This window comes from Microtus pennsylvanicus, chromosome 7 (genome assembly GCF_037038515.1).
Source record: "Microtus pennsylvanicus isolate mMicPen1 chromosome 7, mMicPen1.hap1, whole genome shotgun sequence".
In the NCBI taxonomy this organism is placed as follows: domain Eukaryota; kingdom Metazoa; phylum Chordata; class Mammalia; order Rodentia; family Cricetidae; genus Microtus; species Microtus pennsylvanicus.
This window is the reverse complement of record NC_134585.1, coordinates 122,595,968-122,618,319: the sequence shown is the minus strand read 5'-3', so window position 1 is coordinate 122,618,319 and position 22,352 is coordinate 122,595,968. Positions and strand designations below refer to the sequence as shown.

The 22,352-nt window shown below is 47.8% G+C and overlaps 1 protein-coding gene across 3 annotated transcripts in view; it reads left to right on the top strand.

Moving 5' to 3' along the window:
- Window positions 1-9,664: 9,664 nt before the first annotated feature.
- Window positions 9,665-22,352, top strand: part of Adar (adenosine deaminase RNA specific) — a 39,689-nt gene continuing 27,001 nt past the window's right edge. For 2 of the 3 annotated variants that reach the window (XM_075978413.1, XM_075978415.1), the window contains exon 1: window positions 9,665-9,800. The gene's annotated coding sequence lies outside the window, so the exon portion shown is untranslated. Of the gene's footprint in view, window positions 9,801-9,826; window positions 10,191-22,352 lie in introns of those variants that run through there. The other variant, XM_075978414.1, reaches the window with a different exon arrangement.

The window sequence follows — 22,352 nt, the reverse complement described above, 5'->3', positions numbered from 1 at the left end:
ATTTAGCTAGCTGTCTGTTTACATATTTATCCAGTGATCCTTTTATTTATTTATTTTTACTTTATGTATATGAGTGGTTTGCCTACATATATATCTGTGTACCACATGCATACAATGCCCACTGGAACTGGAGTTATAGATGGTTGTGAGCCACCATGTGGGTGCTTGGATTCTAACCCAGATCCTCTGGAAGAGCAGCCCTCGTTCTAACTGCTGAGCCATCTCTCTGACACCCTTACCTGTTTGCTTCTTTAAAACAAGGCCTCATGTGTTCCCGGCTAGACCAAAAGTCACTCCTTAGCCCAGGATGACCTTTCTTTCCCCTCCAAGGTGCTAGGATTACAGACATGCACCATTGCACCCTATCTGGTTTTATCTTTTCCTTTGGGATGTTGTGCAGGGGGTGTGAGCATGTGCATGTCCCGACGTGAGTGTGGCTCGTGTGTGCAGACCAATGACAGCAGGAATCCTTCTTGATCATTCTCCCATTGTATTTATTTATTTATTTAGAGCCAGGGTCTCTTTGTGTGGTCCAGGCTGGCCTGGAACTCACAGAGATCCCTCTGCCTCTGCCTCTGCCTCCCGAGTGCTGGGATTAAAAGCGTGCATCACTTTACTTTTTGCTGTTTGCTGTCTTTGAGACAGGGTCTTACTCTGCGGTTCTGGGTGACTGGGGGCTTGCTATGTAGAACTGGCTGAACTAGAAATCAGAGATCAGAGTGCTTCTGTCTCCCTAGTGAGGGAACCAAAGGTGTTTGCTGCCAGCACGTTTGCTATGTAGCTCTGGCTGGTCTAAAACCGAGGTGGACCTACAATTTGTGATAATCTGTCTATCTCAGGCTCCTAAGGATTGAGGCTGCAGGCTTGGGCCATCATACAGAGCAAATCTGAAGATGTCTTGGTCACCAGAGCCTGCTGAGGTGAAGGGTAGCTGTTCTGAAAACTAAAAAAGGAACATTTACTCATTAACACCTCTCAGCCTTCTTCCCAGCTAGACTCCCACCTTGTAGATATACCCGCAGGCATGCATGAGTATACAGAAAGAACTAGGGAAGATGGCAATTAAGAGCAAAAATCTCACTTTAAAAAGATTTTTTTAAAAAAAACAGTTATTGGAATATAAAATTTAATCTGCTAAACCAGGCCTAGTGCTATACCTGTAATCCCTGCTACTTGGCAGACACTGGAACTAAAGGATCAAAAGTTCAAGGCCTGCTGGGCTGGAGAGTGAGCTCAAGGGCAATCTGGACAATTTAGAGAGATCTGGACAAAAATAAAAGATAAAAAGCAGGCTAGGAGTACAGTCCAGTAGTACAACGCTTGCTTAGAAAACAGAAGGCCTGAGGTTCAACCCCTAGAACTCCCCCCCCCCCAAATATTCTCAAAAATAGTAACACAGCCTTAAACATACTCGGACTATAGGAAGCAGCCAGGCCTGGTGGCACTCACCTAATCCTAGATCTCTAGAGGTGAAGGCAGGAGGATCCAAGTTTAAGGTTATCCTGGGCTAAAGAGCCAATTTGAAGGCAGCCTGGGTGTAGAACACCAAAACTGTGAGCCTACTTCCACCTTAAGCAAAGGTCAGAGAGTTCAACGACTGATTTAGCCCGCGACCTTCAATTGGTTGGTTCATTTCCTTGTACAACAGGTTAACACAGTTTGTATCTTATTCCTGCCCTTTGGGATGAGGGATATTTTAAACAATTGGAAATTAAATGCAGGCAATTTCAGTATTCACTGGAACTCCGTCCTGGTACTATCTCTATTTTTCAGATCCCCAGACCCCTACCCTGGCAAGAGGTAATTTTGATGAGGTTGGTCCCTGACACCTGGAATACCTGACACTCTGTGTGTTCCCCCCCCCAATAAATAAACACACATTTGATAGATTTCACTAATCTACTGTATTTGGCCAGATTTTTCAACGTTCTTTAATCTGTGACTGGTGATTGAAGCAAACACAAACCATTAAAGATAGGGGATATTTGAACAACAAAATTGCCAAATTTTTACTAACGGACAAATATTAATTTTGTATTCAACAATGGGGATGCACAATTTTTTCATGCACATATTGCCATTTCTAAGGCTAGATCATCAGTTAGGCTACCAAGCAGAGAGCACTTTTTATTTATTTATTAAAAATTTCCACCTCCTCCCATTTTCCTCCCCCTCCCCCCCATAGCACTTTTAAAAGCGTTATGCCCAAAGTCTGGATCCCCAAAACATCACCACAAGACCGTATCTGATGCAAAAGCGAAGAGTCTTTATTGCAAGTTAACTGGGGTCCCTCTGCCTGTCCGAAGCTGTGCCAGCAGCAGTAATGGCAGCAGCAGCAACAGGGACGGCACAGGAGAGACCCCAAGTGGCAAAAGAGGGGGTTTATATAGGGGAAGAGGCTTGGGAAATTCTTCTGGGCTTGTGATTGGCTGCCCCTAAGTGGGATTGAGGGGGAATTCCAGACTTCCAGGCTTGGGATTGGCTGCCCCCTATGACTTAAGGGGATTTCCTGGCCTGAGCGGGAATTCCCAACTGCCAGTAACTGCCTGCCTGTGGGGAATACCAAGCCTCTAAGGGGCACCGTGATTGGTCCATTTTCCCTGCTCAGGGATTGGCTGGTTTTCTGTCAGGGGCAGAGATGGATCCGATTCTGAGACCAAACTATGTTTCTTTCTTTGGTTCTTTTTACCTTTATACCTCTAATTTTGGGACCAGGGTGAATATCTTTGGTATTCTCAGAATCTAGGGGCCTGGATTCAGGGTCCGGGGACTTTGTTCCGGTTTTAGGTTCAGGGACAAAGTGTTTCTTCCCCTGGCTCTGGTCCCATATTCAGTGAGTTTCTTTCCCTGACTCTGAATCCAGAGCCAGGCTGCTCAGTGTTGTGCTAGGGTTACGGACTCACTGAATCTGGGGGGCCTGGGCCTCTCTAAAGAAAAGTATTATAAAAAGTATGCTGGGCTAAGACAACTATAGTAGAGGTCAATTGTAAACCTCTATAGTTGAGGAAATAAGAAATTTGATTTCCTTTGTTTTTAATGTGTGGTGTTGGACATTGAACTCAAAGCCTTGTGATTCGCCCTATCCCTGAGCATGGCGTTTAAATAACCTATGAGGCCAAAAAGAAACCATAAAAAAGACAAAAAATTCAAAGTTAAGAATATCTATTTGTAAAGTAGAAAGGGAACAAACACAAATGGAAGCAAATTTGCAATGAAATCGACAAAGAACATGTCCATTTTACATGAGAAAATTGACCAACAGCCCACTAAAACCATGGGGAAGAGTCTGGTGACCCTGGTGGGTGGGAGACAGACAGAAATACCATGTGAAGAGAATTTGGGTAGAGAGCTTATTTAGTGGGTATTGGGAAGGGTATAAGGGTAAGGGAATCAGAGGAGAGAGAGAGAGAGAGAGAGAGAGAGAGAGAGAACAGAGAGAGAGAACAGAGAGAGAGAACAGAGAGAGAGAACAGAGAGAGAGAGAGAGAACAGAGAGAGAGAGAACAGAGAGAGAGAGAACAGAGAGAGAGAGAACAGAGAGAGAGAGAACAGAGAGAGAGAGAACAGAGAGAGAGAGAGAGGATGCTTGTCTTGGTGGGAAGGAGGGAGGAGATGGAGATTGGGGGGTGGAGCTTGTCTCTTAAAGGGATGGTACCCAGGTGACTGGGAAGGTCAGCAGAATTATAAGGTCTTGAGGAGGAGGGTATCAGGACCAGGGAATTGAGAGAGGGGTGTATCTGATCTGTTTAAAGTGAATCCTTCAATTCGGCTCCCTGGAACTCACAAGAATTCTTTGAGTTTGTAAAATATAAAGTTTAGACACATACATTGTATAAACAGCAGCATATTTATACCAGAATGATTGTGACAGCTGTTTTTGCACAATGAAAAGTATCTTTAGAAAAAGATCAAAGAGAATTTAAAATCTTGATCACGCCAGGAACAAAAGGCAGACACAGAGAAAGGAGGCCGCATTTCCAAGGAACAATCACCGACAGAATGTAAACTGGCGACAGGCGGCTGTGCAGCTTGGTATGTGAAGGGGGAGGGGCAGTCTCCATGAGTGAGGCAGGAAGGTCCAGAGACTGAACTCCAGCATCCCAGAAGTTCAGCATGGCCTTGGGTCGTCACTCACAAAGTCCAGAGGCTGTAAGAACCGGTGAGCACAAACCGAACCCCTAGCTTGTCACGTGGAGTTGGGGGCCTGAGCGAGGGGCCCCATAGGCAAGTGGTTGACCAGTACTGAGTCTTTTGACACGGGGAACCACCGCCGAGCGATTGCACACTCATGGAGGCATAGGATAACAGCAGAATAATAGCACCAAAGGCAAAACACAAGGAATAAACTCTACATAAATGGAGCAAAGGTGGGCTGGCCGCCTGGCCCCTTGGTTACTAAATTCTTCACAACAGACTGGAATGCATTGATTCAAAAGTTTGTCAGCAGCACTAAGCCCAAATGTTTGCATATTCAAGAAGGGTTTTGTTTTGCCATAAATAGCACTTGCTGTCCAGTCTAAGGGCTGGCTTGGAGTTCCTAGGGTCAAGGGAGCTCCTTGCTTCAGAAACCTGGAGCCCCAGCCCTAGGTCCATTTAAGGCCATGTTTGCCTGGAGCTTATGAACCTGTGAGAAAACCTGCTGGTTCCGGGTCAGGTAAGTCCTGCATCTGTGTGGTTCTGGCTCTGCTGGCCAACTCCCCACTATTAGATTCTGGGCTGCAGGCTAATCAAGTCACACTCGTGTTTGGCTGCCACAGCCGTCTCTTCCTCTCTCCCCAGCCTCTCAGCTCCTGGCAAGCCCTCCTTTTCCTCCAAACGCCTCTCTGTGACTCGGTAACCTGCTCAGTGGTAAGGGTGAAACCAAAACAGGAGCCACATTGTCACACGCTGTTACTAAGTCCCCACACCTTATAAGAATAAGTTTCTATTTCCCAAGCCCAGTGTATACTGCAAACCATGCTTACAGCTATGCTAAACTTGTAGCCCGGGGCTGCATCCCCACCTCTAAACTCCTGACCCTGTGGTGACTCCCCTCCCACATGATGGACTTGCTCTGCAATCATCTACAGCCCCCAGCCTTGCGGTGCTAACAGCCCGTTATTGCGGTTCTTTTCTATCAGCCCTAACCCTTCCCCATGAAAAGGACCTCAAAAGCCAGCAAGGGGCTTCTCTCTGAAACCCCAGGCTTAGAATGAGGCCGTCGGTTGGCCAGTCTAAATAAAACTTGCTTAATCAGTCCTCGGAATGTTTTCCCCATCAGGTCTAATGCCAGGACACAAGGAAAGAAATGTTAAATCCCGGACCAGACACCGCTCAAGCTGTGTCCTCTCCATCCTTCTAGTTGGTTCCAGGATCCCTTCTGCTACAGGAGAGACAGATACCCGACAGAAAGCCTGTCTGAGTCTATAAACAGACTTTGCAGGTGTCTTTTTCCTTCTGGGATGTCAGGCTGCTGCTGGGGACAACACATCTTCCACCTGTATAATGGTTCAGCTGAATTAAATATGCCTCTCCTCCACATACCCAGAGTGGTGCATCACCCAGGAAGTTCCTCCCTTCTCCCTGACACCCAGGAATCAGAGACAGCCTGGCTGTATGAAACATACTTTTGCCTTCATCGAAGACCTATAAAAAGCCATTCCTCACTCTGCCATGGGGTCCTGAACTCTACCAGAGCCCCACCCATGTTTCTGTCTGTCTGTCTGTCTGTCTGCCCACAATATTAATAAGTCTTCTAATAAATCTCTTACCCAAAAGAACAATCGGCCTCGGTGCCCCCTTATACCCAGACCCCTCACCCACAGACTTCTGAGCACCGTGACAGTAAACGCCCTCTCCTTTGGAAGTTTCCCCGCATTCCTCTCCCCAGAATCTCTGGATCTTATGTTGAGAGAACTGACCCAAGTAAAGCTGCCGTCTTGCCGTCGCCGCAGCCTTGCTCAGCCCTGGAATCCATTTCACAGCAAAGGGCAGCAGACGACCTATCCGAAAAAGAGATGTTTAAAGGTGGACCAATAAGACCAGGATGGGATTCCATCTAACACTTATTCTTAGTAGGTGCTCTTCCCTGACTCCCAACGCGGAAATTTCTGACAGCCTGCAGACTCCAGAATGCTGATAGCTATTAAAGCAGCCCCAGTGGCAGCAAAAGGGAAGCAAATGATAGCCTGCAAGGTCACCATAGCAACCAGGAAAAGGACAGCTTTCACAGAGGAGTCTGTTTTCACACAGCAGTAGCAGAGCCCTGTCTACCTACCTTCCTGATAACTTTTGGCAACTTCCAGCAGGCTTATGATTCTTCCCCCTTCCCCACTGTGGCTGACAGTACTTTCCTGATTGGTCTTTTTTTTTTAAATCTTATTTGCATACCCACAATCCATCAATCAGAGCTCAGCTGGCATCCTATAAATTCATGCACACAGATAGAATCACGGAATTGTTGGAGAACGAAGACAAGGAAGGGTTCAGGGTCCGCTTCTAGCTCAGCCTGGGGGCTGGGGAGAGGGCACTGATCTTCAGGTGCTCCTGTCAGTTTCTGAGGTAGCAGCCCGAAGATTTCAGGGTCTGGCTCTAAGCTGGCTCACTCCTCAGAGAAGGAAGAGTGTCTTCCAGACACATGGGGATGGGACGTGCCAAGGGCTCCATGTGCCTAAGGCTTCTGCCACCTGGAGCTTCAGCTCTGAGCAGGGTGTTTGCTCAAGCCAGCCTCACCCATTCCTGCCTCAGACTCCAAGATGCCACCCATCAGCCGCAAAAGGGAGTTTGCCTCTGCCGCTGCTTCCAGCCCCTGAGACTGCAAGATGTGCCAGCTGTTGCTGTTATGCCCGCTGGTGATCTGCAGACTGGTTCTGCACGGCACTGCCGTTGGTTGGGACCCCAAAGCTCACTGAAAGCCTTCTTGGAGCTACAGTGCTTCTCTGATGGTACCCCGACGGTCCCCGTGGCAGTTGTTTAAAGTTGTCTCATTCCACTTAAGGTTGTTGATCCTGCGTCAACGGTAAAGCACCCCCTATCTGTATACTCCCCATTATCTGCCCGCTCCATTCTCAGAGGAGGGCATGACAAGAACCTGGCTGGAGACAGGAAACGTTCTTTGCCAACCATCCTACTAACAAAAGATCTGAGATATTAGAGGAGACATAAATACTAGCTGGTGTGTGTTCTGTGACTTCCCGTGGAGACTCAACCATCTAAACACTCGATAGATGAATGACAGGCCAAAGTAATGACTCTACCAAAGTCCAAGTTGACAAAGCAAGGAATTCACTGGGATTACTTATAAGAGTACAAATCAAAGGCTCACCCAGCACAGGGGACAAGGCACAGATGCTGCATCCCTAGAGCTCTCCACATAAGGAAGGCAGAGCCGCCAGCTGTGTATGCTCTCCCTAGCAGTCTGTTACTGCTTCTGTAACCATGGGGACAAGGCCTTGTGAGTTTTCTAAGTTTCAGGAGCTTCCTGGGTCTTATGTGTTATGTTAATTCCATGGGTCTTTTTTTTTGGGGGGGGGGCTTTTGGTTTTTGGAGACAAGGTTCTCTGTGTAGCCCTGGCCATCCTGGAACTCGCTTTGTAGACCAGGTTGGCCTTGAACTAAGAGATTTGCCTGTCTCTGCCTCCCAAATGCTGGGGTTAAAGGTGCACCTCACCACACCAGGCTTAGTCCCTGAGTCTTAACAAGAAGAAGAAATCACTATACAACATGGCATACTTTCTATAAACATTAGATATTATGCTACAAGATGGACCATTAACGTACAAAGACCATCAGTCTTGCATCTAGATAAAAATACCCAAGAAACTGCACAGTGGCACCAGAGTATAGCTGTTGGGAGCTATGAACCCCCAGATCCTGAATTTCTTGTAAACAACGTGTTATGCTTACAGCTGCTCTGAGCACAAGACCCTCAGGAGTTCCTGATGACAGGGGAGTGGTTTCTGGTGCGTTTGGCTGGGGCGTGGCTATCAGTTAAGGATCCCTATATAAGTTGCCCCTGGACACAATAAAGGGGGCATTCTTGGGGCATTCCTGTTTTAAGGATGACCCGTGTCTCTGTGTGTCTTTCTGTGCTTAAATTTCCAGGCCCTTGCCTGGCTCGCAAACGATTCTGTAGTGCAGGCACCGCAATACAGGTGTAGGGTTTTTACATATAGTGATCATAGTCACACTTGGAAAGAGAAGACTGAGAATTGTGTTTAAATAAAGAAGGGATGCAGGGCTGGTGAGATGGCTCAGTGGTTAAGAGGACTGGCTGTTCTTCCACAGGTCATGAGTTCAATTCCCAGCAACCACATGGTGGGTCACAACCATCTGTAATGAGATCTGGCACCCTCTTCTGGTGTGTCAGCATACATGGAGGCAGAATGTTGTATACATAATTGTAGCGCGCACCATGGCGCTGTCATGTCGTGGGCACGGAGCCTGGGCGCCGTTTGCTGTTCCACGTCAAACTTGAGAGAACTTGTGCGCATGCGCGCGAGCTCCCCCCTCCAGCGCGGGGAGTCTTTCGATCTGGCCATCCGATTTGGCCAATCATTATTTAGCACGTTTATCGCTCCATTCTGGCCTGAGCCATTGGGTTGATGACACGTCAGGGCTTTGTCTGGCACCGTATATATTCTTCTGCTTCCACGGGGATGGGGTCTTCTTGCCTCTTTCAAACCTCAAGTGTAAGTGCTCCAATAAAGGGCGTTCTGAGAAGGATCCTGTTGCAGTCGTCTCTTCTGCTGGCAGTAGCGGCGTGCTGCACATAATAAATAAATCTTTAAAAAAAAAAGAAGGGATACATAAATTATGGCGCATAATAAACTGTTTTCTATCAGTGAAGGTGTACAATGTGCAACTTGCTTAGGAGACATGATGCTTAACAGGCTTGTGAAAAGAAAAGTCCCAAGAAATATACACACAACTAATGAAAAATGCGTTGTTTAGTAAGAAAGTGAAAAGAAATGAAAGCAATGTTGTAACTGTGAAAACGCAAATTCAGATGAGTTACTACTGCGGGGAGGCAGCAGAAGATTGGAAACACTTACAAAGTGATTAAAGGATCATTGGAAGTGTTTCTGGTGGATGCCAAGTTGAAGATGTGTTGGTTATGCTGGTTTATTTGATGATTATGAGTGTTTTTGCATGTAATGTGTCTGTGTACCACACGTATGCAGTGCCAGTGAAGGCCAGAAGAGGGCGCGTAAAATTTCGCCGGAACGAGTTACAGATGGTACTGAGCCACCAAGTAGGTGCTGGGAATCTAATTGAGTCTTCCAGAAGAGCCGCTAAGTGCTCTTAGCCCCAGAGCCATCTCTCCAGATTCCATTATATTGCTCTTTCCTGCACTAATTTAATTTTAACAAATCATCCGAAGTCTACTGGTTATAGCACACTAAAAAGCGGTTCTGTGCTCTTCAGGTCCACTTGGAAAAGAAGATTGTATCTATACATATTCTCGGGTCTTCCAACCAAACCACATTATGGAGGACTGGGGAGTAGTAAGCCCTGGGCAAAACCGCAATATTCTGACAATAAGTACCTGGCTCCCACCATGCACACAAAAATACCCTCCTCCGATGGTGAGCTGTTAAGGAAAGCAGAGCCACAACAAGCTCATTTTCCAAGGGCTCAAACAAAAGAGGGATGCATCACACGGGCCTCCCTCCCACGCCGGCGCGCTAGTGATGTCACCAATCTGCGCCCTAACCATTGATTCCTGACTGAAGGTGGAGGACTGCGCGTTGGGAGCAGCCGGGAAGGTCCGGCGCAACGACAGGCTCACGAGTGGGCAGCGTTCGAGGAGTCGCGCGCGGGTAAGACGCTCCTCCCGCAGGCCACCGCCTCCGCAGCCTGCGGCGCCATGGAAGAAGGCGCTGCGGTGGAGGCGGAGGGCGCGGCGGGGCTGCTCGGATGCTCGGGCGCTCTTGCGGGCGGGAGCCGTTTGGGTACCCGAGGCCCTGCCGCCGCGAGTATCCTTCCCTGCGGATGCGGGGTTGCCGGCGCCTGGCCCCGAGAGCCTACCCCGCCCTGGCGTGGCTGGCCCGGTGGCGCGGAGGTGCCCACCGTGGGAACCCACGCGGGGGTCGCGGTCGTGGCGGTCGTGGCGCTCAGCCTGGGGTTGGCTGGTCCTGAGGCAGGAGGCCTTCTTGCGTCACCTGCCTTTCCTTCGTCTGTTTGGCTTGGTTCTTAGGCCCTGCCAGACGGTAAGCCGGCCCGAGGTGTTCCGCGTCGGTATCAGTCCGGGAAACTTGCGGTGGGCGTTTGAAGCATAGGGGGAGAGGGCAAGCGTGCCCTCGGCGGGACGGCGAGGGCTGTGTCTACGCGGCTGCAGGAGGATACCGGCACCCCGAGGCCTCCAAGGCTGGCTGCTGGAGAGGGAGGACAGGTTGCTAGAGGAGGTCATTGACGACGGAGGACGCAGAAGCGTCAAATTGTGGGCAGCTGAGTGACAGTGCCAACTTATTTCTCTAGGTCTTGTTCCCATCGTTTTAAAGATCCTGAAAAACATTAATGTTATTTACAGTTGAGTGCTTGCTGTGGGAGGCAGAGAAAGACACTGGAGCGGGCATGAACGGTGGAATCAGGTCCTCTGCTTCTCAGCAGTGTGACATCGCGGTATTTAACCTCTCCAGTCTCCTCCTTGGCCTTATCTACAACATGAAGACAGCGAGGCCCCTCTCGACCAGCTGTCAGAATTTGAAGCGGCTAGCTAATGATTAGGGGCGGGCCACCAGCATTTGTACCGCTGCTGCTGAATCCTCTTCGCTGCTGTAGCTTCAGAGGCTGGAGATCTTTGTGCTATTTTGGATCTTTGTTGTCCTGCATTGTTTCCCTCCTGTAGACTGCGTAAAATTCTAGAGCTGAAAAGAGATTAAGACTAATTCTACGTCTCTGCTTTTTTGAGCATTTGTTCCTGCTACTGTGTCAGGGACTTCAAATGCACTAATTTATTTAATCCGGCCAACAACCTAGTGCAGTAAGTACTGTTCCCATTTTACAGATGGCAGAAGGTAAGTCTTGGCCAGGATCTTAATACTGTGGCAGAGCTAGAGCTTGAAGCCAGCCATCAGGTTATGCGGTTTGGGTCTTAATCTTCCTCAGTGCCCAGGGCCCTGGCAATGTGAAGGTGACATGGTCAGGGAAGGGAGCTGGGGGGGGGGGGCATCATCTCTGAGGACAGAATCTAACTGTCTCAGTGACACGTCACCTTTTATTTTACATCCTGCCCAGTATTGTCCAGAAGGGAACTAAGATTTGGCTTTTTGTTGTTGTTGTTGTTGGGGCTGGAGGGGAAGGCCCCTAGGCTTGGGCATGCATACCGCTCTGGAATACTGGGCAGACAGTAGGTATTTGTTGATTGCTTGTAGTAAGAAGAAGGAAAAAAAAAACAGAGGCACTGTTACTCTTGCCAGCAGGAGACGTGGTGCTTCTCCTTAAGCTGCTATTTTTATATGCAGCAAACTGTCACACAGCGTCTTACTGATTCATAGACTTGAAGGCTTGAAGCTCTCATTTAGACCAAGGCTGGCATTACTATCTGTGACAAACTGATTAGAGTTTTGAAGTCTGCAAACAGCAGAATCTGAGCTTTGGGGCTTTGGCTGTGATCTCTTGAGCCCCAGCAATTTGTTTTGCTGTGACATCTGGTAGACGTGACCTTAGTGGTCGCAGCTGCTTCTCGAAAGCACTAGATGATTGTTTGGCACTGGGGATGAAGAGTTCAATGTTAAGTTTCTCTGAGATGTAAGTGTTTAGGAAAGATCTGTGACTAATGCTTTGCCCACTTGACACAAGCAGAGTCATCTGAGAAGATGCCTCTGTGAGATCAGGCTGTGGGCAGGACTCTCTTAATCAGTGATTGATGGGGGAGCCCACTGTGGGTGGTGTCACCCCTGGGCTGGTGGTCCTGGGTTCTATAAGGAAGAAAGCTGAGCAAGCCGTGAGGAACTAGCCAGTAATCGACCTTCCTCCATGGCTCATACATCAGCTCCTGCCTGAGTTCCTGCCCGGACTTCCTTCAGGGATGAACTGTGATGTGGCAATGGAAGCAAGTAGCTTTCTTTTGGTAGCTTTTGGTCGCGGTGTTTCATTGCGGCGGTAGTAACCCTAACTAAGATAGATGGTCATTAGTGTGGAAATGGAACTCGTTTTAAACTATTCTTGGCGTTTTATATTGCTTTGTTATCTGTGGTACTGGGGACTGAGCATGGATGCTCATACATGCTAGTTAAGCACACGCTCTGCCACTGACCTGCATCCCTGGCTTCTTCACTTCTATTCTAAGAAGGCTCTCTAATTTGCCCCTGCTGACCTTGAACTCACAGTCTCTTGCTTTAGCCCTCCTGAGTAGCTGGGATCACAGGCCTGTGCTACCAGGCCCAGCTTTTTGATGTTTTAAAGCAGCTATTGTGTGCCACTTCTGTCTTTAAACTATAGGTCGCTATAGTAGGTGCTGGGTTTATGGAACGCATCCACTTTAGACTGTGGTCTAGACACATATCCCTTCCTTCCTGAGCTCAAGGAGCTCAAATGATTTTCTGTACCTTCCCAAGTGCCAAAAACCTGTCTGTTTCGCTTGCTTTATTAGACTCTGGGAGAGACCTGACATCTGTCCTCCTGTCTGTCTATACCCTTCCTTGCCCAGACAGTGAAGTTCTCTACCTGAAAGGGGACATGTTAAACTAGTTCCAAATCCCAGGAACCCAGTGTAAGCCACTTAAGTAAAAGGATTTCCCTCCTTGATTGTTTCAGTTGGAAGTCCAAAGGTGAGTTTTAGGATGGCTAGATCTTGGGGCTGAAATGACGTCATTAGGACCCTCTGGGCCCTGTCTTTCCTTGCACCTTTTTAGTTTTTTGGGTGTTTTTCTACACACTGAAAAGGCTGTGACCACTGACTGTCCTAAGTCATGACTTTAAGGCTGGCTGTCTCCTAGCATGGTGAGCTAATCCCTGTGGACGAGGGGGTTCCGTGGTTGGACAGGTCTGCATCACAGGCCCCTCCTGGGATGGAGGTGCACACTGCTCTGCGTAACTACAAGAGCCTTTGACCCAAAAGGAAGATACCTGCTTTTGTTTTCAATATGGTGTTTTTCAGTGGCAGCAACTGCCCCGTGCCTCTCATCCAGCCCAGCTTTCCCATCTGCTGTTTGATTGGCCTCAATGCTGCTTCCTTTGGCTAATCTTTATATTTAAGTGTGATAGTTTGTTGTGGAATACTACTTAGAGATGTGATAATTTGTTTAATGATGCAAAGATGTGTTGCATTATTTCCTGCTGCATTTGTTTAACTGTGTGAAGCTGTGTTACTCTGCCTGTCTGAAACACCTGATTGGTCTAATAAAGAGCTGAATGGCAGATAACAAGGTAGGAGGAAGGGCAGGCAGAGAGTAAATAGGAGAAATCTGGGAAGAGACGATAGAAGAACAAGAAGAGGAGAGAGGACATCAGGGGCTAGCCACCCAGTTACACAGCAAGCCACGGAGTAAATACAGAAAGGTATTTAGAAATAGAGAAAGAAAGAAGCCCAGAGGCAATTTAAGGTAATTTAAGAAACGCTGGCTAGAAATAAGCCAAGCTAAAGCCAGGCATTTTAAAGAAAGAATAAGCCGCCATGGGATTTATTTGGGAGCAGGTACCCCAAAAGAGTAAAAACAAAACAAAAACCCGACTGCAATAGTTAGCTCTAATTGTCAACATAGCACAGTCTTGAATCAACTGAAAAGTCTCAATGGGGGGACTGTCTACATCCGGTTGGCATGTGGGTATGTCTGAGGGGTCTGTCTTAATTAAGCTTGTTGATGTGCAATGACCCCGCCCACTGTGGGCAGCACCATTCCTGAAGCAGGGGTTCTTGAACTGAGTAAATCGGTGTGTGCATCTATCTCTCTTGTGCTCTTGACCGTGGGTGCGATGTGACTAGCTGTTTGACGTCACTGCCCTGCCCTCCCCAGAACGATGGACTGGGATCTGGAATCCTCCCTAAGTGGCTTTATGTCAGGGCATTTGTCACAGCGGCAGACGTGAAGCTGGAGCACAGTTGCTTGTATTGCTGGGTTGGTCTGTTGTTGTTTGTGTTTTGAGACAGGGTCTTAAAACGTAGCACAGGCTAATCTGGCATTCAGCATGGACCCGGCTGGCCTGGAATTTGCAGAGATCCCCCTGTGTCTGCAGAGTGCTGGGGTTAGAGGTGCGCCACTGTGGCCCATGCCAGCGGTCTGCATCCTCCGCTGCTCTGCGCTGGAAGGAGGAAGGTGTGCACCCCTCACGTTTCCCTCTTGGCATCACTCTCTTTGTAGACTACACCTGCCAGCGTTGCGTTTTTGCTTGTTTTCCTCTGTTCTTGTTAACATGTCAGCCTGGCGAAATCAAAGAAGAAAGGAGCCTCCCTTTCGGGGGCTAAGGTGGTAGTCGGCATATAGCAGGAGCTCAGTAAATGTCTGTTAAGTAAGTGGATGAAGAAAACCTGCGGCTTGGTTGATGAGGAAGGAGCCCGTGTGCTGGATAGAGAGCCTTGCTCTGAAGGTCGGAAACTCCATCCTAAGGCAGCCCAGGAAGGCAGGCCCTCTGTCCCGTGTGGGTTTGTTCCTGCAGAGGCCAGGCCTGTGGGGAAGCTAGCTGGGAGTTCCACCCTGGGAGAGAGCCTTTCAGAACTTACCTGATTGGTTTGTTTGAGGATGAGTCCGTCTTGTGTTGTTACCCAGGCTAGCCGTGAACTCAAGTAATTCTCATGCCTCATCCTTTTTGGTAACTGGAACCACGGCTACATTATCTCACCTGGCTCCTTGCATACTTTGATGTGGTGTGTTGGTGTTTTCTCCCCTTGGGATATTTATTTTAAATATTTCCTCCAGTGCCTAAAATGTGTCAGACACTGTTATAGCCCTTTAGTTAAAAAATAAAATTAAACTACATGAACTCATTTTCAAACTGGATCAGTTCTCAGACTGGGTTTTGGGATCAGAGTTGTGAACTTTTTCACGTCTGGAAGAGACTTTCCAAAAAAAGAGGAGGAAAGAAAGATCTCCGTCAGAAAAATCATAACTTCGGGGGCTGGAGAGCTAGCTCGTAAGTTCAGAGCACTGCTGCTCTTCTGAGGACTGGGGTTCAGTCCCCAGTACCCACAGGGCAGCTCACAGCCCTCTAATGCCAGTTCCAGGGCATCTCATGCCCGCTTCTGGCCTCTGTAGGTATTGTATGTTCACCGTGCACATATATACAGGCAGGCAAGATACTCATATACCTAAGAAAATGATAAGACAACGGAGATTATGTCTAGTTTATGTCAGCCTTCAGGAACAGCTCCCGTAGCAGCCTGTGTGCCTCTCCTGCCGTCCCCTTTCTTAGGTTTCTACACTCAGCGAGTGTAGATGTTGTCCTTGAAGGTTTGCTTTTCACCTAACCACAACTAACTCTACAAGTGGCTTGATCTCACCTTTTCTACAGCCACCCCTAGCTGCAGCCTTAGCTGCACCATGCTCTCTCCAGGGCGGAGCCACCCTTTTGGAGGGGGTGTCAGAGCCCTGTGTGCAAGCTTCCCTGGAGCCCTGCTCAAGCATCCAACTTCCACACCCTTAGGCCTCTGTCGATGGCATCCATCTTCCTAACTTGGTGCACTTGACCATAAATCACCTCCTCCAATAACAGCACAACAGGGAAAAAATGTCTTCTCTCTCTCTCTCTCTCTCTTTGGTTTATTTGTTTATTTATTATATAGTGCTCTGCCTGCATGTGTCCTTGCAGGCCAGAAGAGGGCACCAGATCTCATCACAGATAGTTGTGAGTCACCATGTGGTTGCTGGGAATTGAACTAAGGACCTCTGGAACAGCAGCCAGTGCTCTCGATCGCTGAGCCATCTTTCCAGCCCCTCTTTTCCTTTTATAATAGAAACAAAAAGTACATCTCAGCCTGACCTGGCTGGGCAGGACTGTAACCTTAGCTACTCAGACTGCATTCAAGTCCTGCTTGGATAACCTGGCCAAGACCCTAATCTTTAAATAAAACAAGGGAAAGTGGGATGCGATGGGCTTAGGGATATAGGTCAGTGGTACAGGCACTGGCTTAACTTGTAGAGGGTCCTAGGTTCATTCTCAGCACTGAAAAAGAAAGAGATGGGGGTGCTTCTCATACAAATAAACTCTTAAGGAAAGAGGGTTACTGTTCAACCCTGTTCTGGCTCCAGATGTCCGAACTCCCAATTCCTGCCAGAGAACCACGTCCTGATATGCTTCCTCAATGTGAGCGAGGAGTGTGTGGCCCTTGCACTGGTCCCTTGGGACTAGAAGTGTTTTGGATAGTGTGTGTGTGGGGGGGGGGGGGTTTAGGGAACACACAAAAAGTCATTATATTTTCGCAGATCTTTATACACAGCCCTAGCACAGTCTCATATTGTAGTTTTGCATTTTGTGTGTGAAACAGTTTCATGGTGTAGAATTTTATACTTTGGACCACATCAGAGCTTGAAAGGCCTCAGCTGCAGCATTTGGCTCTAACTGTTTGGGATGCTGCCCATAGCTACTCCCGCCACCCTCGGCAGTTTTGAGACAGTCCCTGTGTGGCGTCCTCCCTGCCTTTCAAAATGAAGTGTTTATACTAAACTGGGAAAACATAAGATCAATTTTTAAAATATTTGATTTTAATTTACATTTTATTTATGATTTCTTGAGCTTTTTTCCATATCCTGTTAACTACCTCTTTTATACTCAAAATTCTTAGTAGATTTTTGTCTATTTGCTGTGCTTAAGTGATTTTGCACTTAATTTTTTATTTTGATTGTGCAAAAGTAAATTGCACAGATTTACTAAAGCAGGGGTTCTCGGTCTATGTGGGTCATGACCCTTTTGCAAACCTGTCTCCAAAATAGTTACATTATGATTCATAACAGTAGCAAAATTACAGTTATGAAGTAGCAATGAAATAATTTTATGGTTAGGGGTCACCGCAACATGAGGAATTGTAGCGTATAAAAGAAAAAAAAGCTAATTTACTGTGGACTTTGTTCCCGAGTGGCCTATCTAGTCTAAGCTTTGGGGTTGAGTTTATAAACTTTGGGATTGGGAGTGTAGCTCAGTAGGGCACTGGCCTAGTGTGTACAAGGCATAGCTTCCAGCCCAGCCCAGAAGATAAGGCACTTTTCATTCTTCTGAAGCTTAAACTACTGTAAGCTTAAACATGTCCCCACCTCCTTCGTTCTTTATTCTAGATTTACATAATTTTAAAAGGCAATTTTCTGTTTTATTTCAGCTTTTAAAAAGAAATTTGATGAATATGCTTTTTAAAAAAATAAAAATAAATGTGTATGGGTATTTTGCCTGCACATATCTGTACATCACATGCATACCTGGTGCCCATGGAGACCAGAAGAGGGTGTTGAATCCCACTGGATCTAGAGTTACAGATGGTTGTGAGCCTCCGCGTGGATTGGTGCTGGGGATTGAACCTGGGTCCTCTGGAAGAGCAGTTAGAGCTCTCAAGGGCTGAGCCACCTCTCTATCCCCTTGTGTAACATTTTAAATAATAATAATAAATTAACTAGCTAAGGACTGGAGCAATGACTCTGTGATTGAGAGCACTGACTGCTCTTCCAGAGTGTGTGGGTTCATAGAGCAGCACACGTGACCACCTAGAACTCCAGCTTCAGGGTCCAGTGTCCTCTTCTGGCCTGCACAAGCACTGGTAATATCTCTCTCTCTCTCTCTCTCTCTCTCTCTCTCTCTCTCTCTCTCTCTCTCTCTCTCTCTGTGTGTGTGTGTGTGTGTGTGTGTGTGTGTCTGTCACACACACACATACGCATGAATAGTTTATAAGAATTTTAACTGGAGGTCTGTGCTTTGTCTCTACTCCGCCGTTACTGCTGTGTTGTGAAAGTGCCGGTTAGTACAGGCACTCCTGGCTAAGGCTGGTCTTGCTTGTGCCTTTTCAACTTCTCTATGCATGCAAAGAGCACATGCGTCAGTAAGAACAGTTCACAGTGTGATCTTTCCCTAGGCCTGCTATGTGCAATTCCATCTGGTAGTACCCAGCCACACCGTCCAAGGGGCACCCAGAGGGCTTTTCAGAGCCGTTCGGCCGAGCTGAGGTGGCAGCGCACGGTGTAGCCGGTCCTCTCCTGGAGTTCCTTTGGTCGGGGAGGGAAGTGGTGGGATGTAACCCCATGGAAGTCAAGGTCGTCCATACAGTTCATTATTTTAGTGTTCTTAGCGTGTCAGAAAGTGCTGCGGGAAATTCTGTGTGTGTGTTAGTGCAGAGTCTTTCCGTGTGCAAGCGGGAAGATGGCTTCAGTCTCTGTCTTTGCCTTCTCATGTGTTCCTGAAACTTCCCCGGCATGATCTATGTACTTGTGTGTACAATTTTATGGGAGTCACCGTGTATCTTAACAGAAAATAGACCCTTTTAATTAGTAGCTAAATTGAGAACTAAAACGTTTCTCCTAGAAAATCGTTGCTGCCAGTTTCTAGTCACAGCTAAAGAAACGCCTAAAGACAGCTGCTCTTCTCAGGGTCTTCACCATAGACCCATGTAATGGAATCACACAGTGTGTACTTTTTATGTGTGGGTTTGCTTGGTTTTTTTTTCCAGACAGTTTGATAAATCTCAGGCTGACCTTTAATTTGTTACGCATCTTAGGGTGATCTTGAACACCTGGCTCTCCTGTCTCTACCGCAGGTGGTGGGATTACAGACTCTCCCATCACACCCAGTTTCCATTGTGTGCTTGGTGTGTGTGTGGTGTTTATGAATCCATATGTGTGTGAGTGCGTGTGGAGACCAGAGCTGGATGCCTCGTGTTTTCCTCCATTTCTCTCCAGCTTGTATTCTGAGGTAACTGGCCAGTAAGCTCCAGGGATCCCCCCCCTCCCTCCACCCCTTCCTCTGCAGTGCTGGGATTCCAGATGTGCTCACTCTGCTGTGTCCAGCTTCTTATGTGAGTGCTGGGTCTTCACGCTTGTGTGGCAGGCGCTTCACCCGAGCGGTCTGTAGTGCCACTTGGAATAGCACTGAGGTTCAGCAGTGGAAGGGCGTTCGGCTGGTTCCCTGAGGCTCTGAAGACTGAAGTTCTAAGACCGGTGTGGTGGTGCACGCCTTCAATCCCAGCACTTGGGAGGCAGAAGCAAGTGGATCTCTGCGAGTTCCAAGCCAGCCTGGTCTACAGAGTGAGCTCCTGTCTCAAAATAATATGAAGTTCTAAGGACTGGGGATGGGGGGAGGGATGGTTCATTAAGTAAAGTGTCTGTGAAGGACCTTAGTTGATTCTCACAGCCCGAGTTTAAAACAAACAAAGCCATGCCTGCCTGGTGGTGTGCACTTGTAATCCCAGTGCTGGGGAACGGGACAGGGAGATCCCTGTGGCATGGTGGCCGGCCAGCCCTACTTAATTGGTAAGCCTCGGGCCAATGAGAGACCCTCTTTCAGAGAACATGGGCTGTGCTCCTAAGGTTGTTTCTGGCCTTCACACACAAGTAGGTGCACTTGTTCCCATGTGTAACCCACACACACAAATACTCATATCCATGTGCACACTAAAAGAGAATAAGTTATGTAAACACCCCCCCCCCCCATTTTCTACTGTGGTCAAAACAAAGTTTATTATTGTAAGCCATTTTAAGGACATAATTCTAGAGTATACAGGCCTGCAGGAGCAGCTTTCCAGGTTGATTACATTGTTTAGTTAATTCCTACTGATATAGTCACCTTAGAATCATTAACTGAAATTAGACACACACTGAAGGCTTTTCGTGCAATGTCCAGATGCTTTGCAAAGCAGTTGAATTTGTCTGTTTAACTTTAGAAGATAGTTCCTTGGTTGTTCTTTTTTAAAAATTGTACTCTATGTGTATGGGTGTTTTGTCTGTATAGATATCTGTGCACCAGGTGGGGTGCCTGACATCCTTGGAGGTCAGAAGAGGGCTGGGATCCAAACTCAGGTCCTCCAAAGGAGCAACAAGTGTTGTTAACTGCTAAGCTATCGCCCTAGCCCTCCTCCTCTTCCTCCCCCACTCCCTCTTCTCCTTCTGCCTCTGCAGGGTTTCACAGGGTGACCATGACTGGGCTGGTACTCACCCTAGACCAGGCTGGCCTCAAACTCAGAGATCTGCACCTTCCTCTTGAGTGCTGGGTTTAAAGGCCTGAGGCATCATATCTGGCTATTTTAATTTGTTTTTTGAAGCAGTGTCTCACTATTTAGCCCAGGTAAGCCTTCTGAAGCCTCCCAGTTGTTGGGATTAGAGACGTGCTGGCTGCTTCTCTTGATCACAATAGAGCATTCTCTGGATGCGTGTTTTGCTGAATACTTTCTGTCTGCAAGGCAAGCAGGCTCGACTCGTGGAGATGTGTAAGCACAGCGAGTAGTGGGGAAGGTGCTACGGCTCGGGCACTGTGACTCCATCTGTCTCTATCCTCTCCTGTAGGAAAAGAGCAAACAGATAACTGGGGCTAGGCGTTTTCAAGCCTGCAAGAGTGTGATTTGACTATTGGGCAAACAGGATGGAGGGTGGGCCAAGCCAACAGTAGATAATGTGGCAGACATTGTTTTGGACCTAGACCTTTATCCTAAGATTAATTTGTAACCTCCAAAAGACATCAGTAACCTGATCAGATTTGAGAACACTTTAGAGAAGGCCAGGGTAGTCTCCTAGAGTCAAAATAGGATTGTGAGGTATCCATGGAGTCCCCAAACTGCATTTATGTTGGTGTTGTGGGTGTGTTGTTTTTGATTTTGTTTGTTTTTTGACAGAGCTTACTCTGTAGCTAGGCTGGCCGTGAGCAGGTGGCTCTGTTAGCTTAGAGAGCATCCTGTCTCTGCCTCTGGAGTGGTGGTGACTCCTTACACAGAGCTTCACGTTGTCTATTGGAAAATTGAGAATGTGTGCTTTCCCCATGAGGCCTTGGTCTCCAAACTGCATCGCAAATACTGCAGGCGGCAGATGACTCAGCAATGCAGAGGCTGCTCTCCCAGCCTGGAGGCTGCTCGCTGTCACTGCATCCCAGTGGAAGTGTGAGCTGGGCTGAGCTGCCTCCATAGGGGATGTGTCTGGCCTTGCTTGCTCCAGGTGGCCACTGCTTGGCTTGGGGCTGCATCCTTGTGTTCTTTAATGTCAGCATCTCAAATTGCTTTCCTCTGACTTCACAGGACCTTCTCTTCTGCATATCGGTGGAGATTTCTGTGAACTTGTCAATAGTGAAAGAATGTATTTAAGACGAGTTAGGAAGCCTGACATGGTGGCACACACCTGTAATCCCAGCACTCAGGATGCTGGGACAGGAGGACATCCAGCCACAGTGGTGCTCAGCTGGCCCCTTGCCCTTGGAGCTTCCTCCTCAGCATCTGTTCTAGGACAGCAAGAGACAGCATCACCTCTAGATTCTGATAGGAAGATGAAATAAAACTGTTCAATTGAGATCGGAGAGGAAAAGAGTAAATTCCATGTATTGGTTGTTTCATAAATTAGCTATTTGATGAATTGGCCATCTGGCAAATCAGCTTCCTGTGAATTGGCTGTTAGTGAAATCCACCTGCTTCCCACGAAACACTGTAGCACTCAGGGCCCAGCGCTGTTGCTATGAAGGGTATAGTACTTATCCCCTCTGCTTCCTACAAACTGGAGATGGAGCCGCTGCTCTGCAGGAGCTAGGACTGAGCAGAGCTCACAGGCTGGGCCTGGGGGAGAAGAGAAAGGAAAGGACAGTTGGTAAGAATCCCCTACCATGAGTTCTAACTCAGTGGAACCCAGATGTGGGCCAGTAGCTGAGTCTCTCCACTGGTCAGTGCTGCTCACGGTACTGAGCTTGCGTAGGACAGGCAGCCTGAGTACCATATAGGATTAGTACATAGAGCCACAGGTGTATGGTCACTTTGTGGGCTGCTCATGAAGCTGAATGTGCAGTGATATGCCCTCAGAGTGTTCTACACAGGACTGTTAGCTGTTGTTTTGACGCTGTAGCTTTATTGTGTAACTACTAACGGTGCCCGGCACAGGCATCGTTCCCTTTCATTACTGGAGAGCTCTGACTCACTAATACAAGCATATCCCTTCTTCTGGAGACCACTGTTGTTTGGGGGTGCCCCAAACAGTTCTTGCTTTAACTTCAAAAATGGGAAGTTTGGCTTGGTGACACACATCAGCACTCCCAGCTGTTGGAGGGTAGAAGCTGGATGATATCGCTCAGTTGAATATGGAGTGCAAGGTGACTCTGGACTATGTGAGACCCTGTGTCAAAACAAAACAAACAAACAAACAAACCCAAATGCTGCTTCTGGCTACTGGCATCCGTAGAATATCTGTCGGGGTCTATAGAGCTGGCTGGTGCCTCGTTCTTCTGTGTCCTGAAAGCCCCCAGATGATCTGAGCAAGTTCGATTGCAAGGAAGGC